This window comes from Leptodactylus fuscus, chromosome 11, assembly GCF_031893055.1.
Source record: "Leptodactylus fuscus isolate aLepFus1 chromosome 11, aLepFus1.hap2, whole genome shotgun sequence".
In the NCBI taxonomy this organism is placed as follows: Eukaryota; Metazoa; Chordata; class Amphibia; order Anura; family Leptodactylidae; genus Leptodactylus; species Leptodactylus fuscus.
Window position 1 is genome coordinate 6,394,320 of NC_134275.1, and position 4,538 is coordinate 6,398,857.

At 41.5% G+C, this 4,538-nt stretch overlaps 1 protein-coding gene across 2 annotated transcripts in view; it reads left to right on the plus strand.

The window, feature by feature from the left end:
* Nucleotides 1-1,919: 1,919 nt before the first annotated feature.
* LOC142184539 (muscleblind-like protein 3) overlaps nucleotides 1,920-4,538 on the plus strand; it is a 101,500-nt gene continuing 98,881 nt past the window's right edge. The window contains exon 1 of one of the 2 annotated variants that reach the window (XM_075259453.1): nucleotides 1,920-2,215. The gene's annotated coding sequence lies outside the window, so the exon portion shown is untranslated. The remainder of the gene's footprint in view (nucleotides 2,216-4,538) is intronic. The other variant, XM_075259456.1, reaches the window with a different exon arrangement.

Here is a 4,538-nt window from a genome sequence, read left to right on the forward strand (position 1 = left end):
GGGATTTCTACCAATAAATGTATGTACACAAATGGATTACTATACTTCCTTGTGTTAGATACCAAACCACTGATCTGCTATTGTTTTTGGTGAGTGACTTAATTAAGGTCCTGCTCAGACCATAATCCTGTAGCCACATTCTCATGCAAGGGGTGATCTAGTAAGAATAGTAAGATTCCTGGACAACCCCTTTAAGGGTTATTTTACAAGATAATTCCTGATTACTTTGTTACCATCTGACCTTAAAGTTTGTTTTGATACTTATACTTTGTATCATTTAGAATAGTTCATTTGATGGTTATGACTAAGGTTTGGGGAGGGGTTGTACGGAAATGTGTAGGCGCCTTTAATGGACAATGAATAAAATTTGCGCAGTGTGAGATGGTTTCCTATGAAGCGACTGGACATTAGTTATTCTCCATTGCTGCCTCCCTCTCCTCCAGGCGGGTCTGTGCCCATGTGGTTGCTCTGATTCACAATATGGTGAGTTGCGTTTATCCTTATCCAGCCCGCAGCCTTTTCGTAAATCTCCGGTTCCCTGCACCAGTATTAAGACCGCCATACAATACGACAGTCTTAATACATTTGTAACTGTATCCCTCTGTTTTCCATGATTCGGTCTGTTCTAGACTACTGTCCTGTACTCAGATCATTGGAGTATGGCAGATTACCAACACCGAGAGGCTGAAACTGCATCATAGAGTTCAGATCACAGAGCGGTCTCCAATCTGGGAAACATAGCTGATGCATAGACTGACGACGATCATGTGGATGAGCCCTTAGACACTGTTAACGGATGTAGATATATAAATGTCCTATACAAAAAATATGGTGTAAAAGTGTAAAATCCCTTCCAAATGCAAGGGGTCGCTCAGTCAGGGGGAAAAAGTTTGCAACAAGAACTGAGAATAGATGGAATAGCCTACCCAGGAGTTGGTCACAGTTGGTCAAAACTTCCTTTGATGCCTTATTATAGCACAATAACATCCTTGTTCGTTCCTCCGCTCCCTTAAGCCTCATCTTTTCCTGTCCCTTGGTAAAACGTGATAGTTGTCATTTGTCATTTTTTTGGCCTGATGCAATTGTAACAAACTCTCAGTTGTGTGCACTATTAGTTCTGTGCGGGTTTTTAGTCTTTTGCCAGCCATTTCTGACATCCATGATATTACATTCTCGCCACCCTCGCCGCTTTTGCTTCCATGATACTGTTATGGGAGTTGCAAAAACACCGGTTGCAACGGTTATTATCGCAACCAATGTTTGTTTGTTTTTTTTTTCCGCCATATGCCTGGCATAATGTGAATAATAAACCTGCCCCTATGTACCACTAAATGCCCGGACAAGGCATATTTCTAGCTTGGTCGCTGCTAGATGTGGGTAATGTGAGGACACAACATGGCGGCGCCCCTTCCTGCATGCCAAGGATGGGCCAGGGTGAGCACAATGTTGCAGAGTGTATCTGCCATACATTGTATATTTTATACCAAGGGCAGGAAATGCCTGGAATCTTGTCCCAGGGTGGTTTTTCACGTTGCAGCACGTGCAGCGTTGCACACGAACTAGTGAATTTGCTTGCACTAATTGCATTGAGTCACCTTTTATTGTACGGGTGGATTTATTGTGCAGATCTAGTGTAGGTTTTAGCTATGTTGCTATGGCAGCCGGCAGCCTGAGCTACAGAATACGACACAGCTCCCAAAGGCCATTAGGTGCTCTGTTTTGCGGAATGTACCAAGTCACTGCAGCAGAGGGAGACAGGAAATGCTTTGCAAGAACTACGTTGCTGCTTTCGCTGCAGCTAAATAACCTCGTCGATCCCTCGACATACATTTTTAACAATTTAGAAAGTGGCCATCGTCCGTTCCCTCTGCAGCGGCGGCGGCGTTTAACCCCTCTTCTGCCAGCCCCGCGTTTCGCATGAGGTTTTTTCTTTTCCTCTGCCTGCTTGACATTTCCCTCCCCGCAGCTGCATAGTTTCATCCCAGATGCACGTCCCAGCAATGAAGTTATGTACGTGGGGCGTGCTTTAATTTCGTTATGCCTAGTGATTTCAAGAGCCAGGCTTTAAAATGGCGGCATTCATTATACACCCATGCTAAAGCCTCACCCAGCACTCTGTCTGTCTCGCTTAGTGCTGCTTCTGCTTTTTCCATATGGCATTCTGCAGCTGAGGATTGGGTCTTCTGGGGTTGCTAGATCAGCATATAAGAATAAGGTAAGGCGGGCTGTCAGTGTGTACGAGCGGCATGATACCAGCCTCAGCACCCTTGGCAGTGCGGGCAGAGCGGTGATTTTCCAGGGTGCAGAGTCAGACACTCTTATGGATCTCATCGTCTCTGCACAATTCACAAAGTGGCTTCCCTTCTCTTCCACTCCAATACTGTAAACTATTCTGCATACATGTGCCATATGGTTCACGTTACGCAGGTAGAACAGTATCCGTAAGGAATAAAAGGGAAGGCGACGTTTTCTTGCTACTTTTATATTGTTACTTATACTTTATGTTTATTATTTTCTATCCTTTATTATTTGTTTCTTCTTCGTCGCATTCTCTTTCTATGTTATTCCATTTTGTTACTTTGTATCCTTCACTTTGCCTGATGTTTCCATATAAAGTATCATCTGTCTATGTATCTATCATACGTATCTATGTACCAATATTGCTACATGTTTATTCTATAGAGTTATTGCAACATGGTAAAGGACTTATTCTGTGCTTTCTACGCCACATCTCATTCTGCGTTCTTATCATGCGTTAATATCGCTTTCACCTTGAGATGATCTGCAGAAACTACATAACTGATTACTTTTGGGAGAATTTTTTTTTTTTTCCCTCTGAATTTTATGCATAGTTTCAGTGTGCATGCGCAGTGTGCTAGGTCTCACATCTGCACTGTATTCTGCCTGGAAACAAAGAATGGGATCCTGGCTAAGGTGAAGCTTGCATTGATTTTAACCCTTGATAGCTGCTTAGTCCCGGGCTGTATTTTGCAGAGCATCACCGATGCAGACCTCTGCAGGTTTGGAGGATTCGTCTTCATGTTCATTTCATTCATTTTTTTTTGGAAATGTGTGACATGAGACGACGTATTTATTAAGTTCACACTTAGCATATGGTGTTCTGTGGATAGGACCTTGGCCTTTTAGGAAGTTTAATTTGTATAGAAAAGATGTGATTGTTACAAATGACTTTGTATGATATTGAATGATTGAAAAGATTTAAGTCGAAGTTACGTGCAGGCGCACACAACCTTCCTGCAACTTTGTCAATGACGTGGTGTTCGGTTAGAGAGCCGTACTCAAGACTTCTTCAGTTTCGGATATACTTCTATTGAAGGCATCGGTTATGGCGCATGAAAGTATTTCTTTGGCAAAACTTGTATGGCATGGGTAGAGTTGATGTGACGGCGCCTGGCGGGGTGCAGGGTGCCTGGCACAGAACAGCTTCCTCTTTGTGCTACATTTTATTTTTTATGGTTTGTTCTTTTGTGAGATGAGATGGTCGAGGTCTCCTACTCATTGCTGAATCATCCTAAGCTGGTGCCCTTCTGTCCATTCTCTATGTGGCTCGATCACTGTCATGCTGCAGACGGAGGGATTTCTATCTCGTCGTGTATTATAATAGGGCATAGGTGTCATTTTATTTCTCTATATAGTTTTCTCTAAGTATGAGATACTTTCCAAAGAACTCTATGCATCATGAATAAAAGCAGATTGCATTGTATAGGGAGTGACGTGCTGAGTCCCTATATACTGCCCAAGTAGGGTTATTCCATATTAGATGCATTTAAATGAGATATATCAGATATTGCCTTTGAAATGACAGAAATGCCACACCTCTCCTAGCAGGTTTTCAACAATAGAACAGTGCAGCGTAGCAGAGCTGAGTTTGTCATTGAGTACACTTCATCCCAAGGGGCTGCCGGTAAATCTCCTGAGCTATCTTGACTTAAAGAGTCCTATATAATAACCGAGTGTGATATAAAGAAATAAATGACAAGGTCAGCTCTGCTATTCCTATTAGATATATCTGGTGCATGCATTATGGGCAGCATATGTTAGCGTAATATTATGCAAAAGTTTGTAGCGGCGGTGCTATATAGAATATAGACAGATATGACCAATATATATAGACACATGATAAATATGATTCTAGATACAGATACATGGATAGACGTATAAAGTCGGGAGTCTATTTGGGGAATGTTTCTACACTATAGTGGGGTTGGAGTTGTACCCTAGGAGCATTGGGGCACCCTATGTGCCTTGTGGGGCTGCTACTTTTTGGAAATGTACGGATATAAAGTAGGTAGATACAGAGGTGGGTATGACGTAGGCAGATGGCTAGATATGACATAGATGCAAGGTATAGAAATACATAGATATGATGTACATAGATAGATAGAAAAAAAATCTTATATCTATCTATCTATATATATCTATATATCTATATATATATATATATATATATATATATATATATATATATATACATATATATATATATATACACTACTGTAGTTAAGACAACTCAGCCT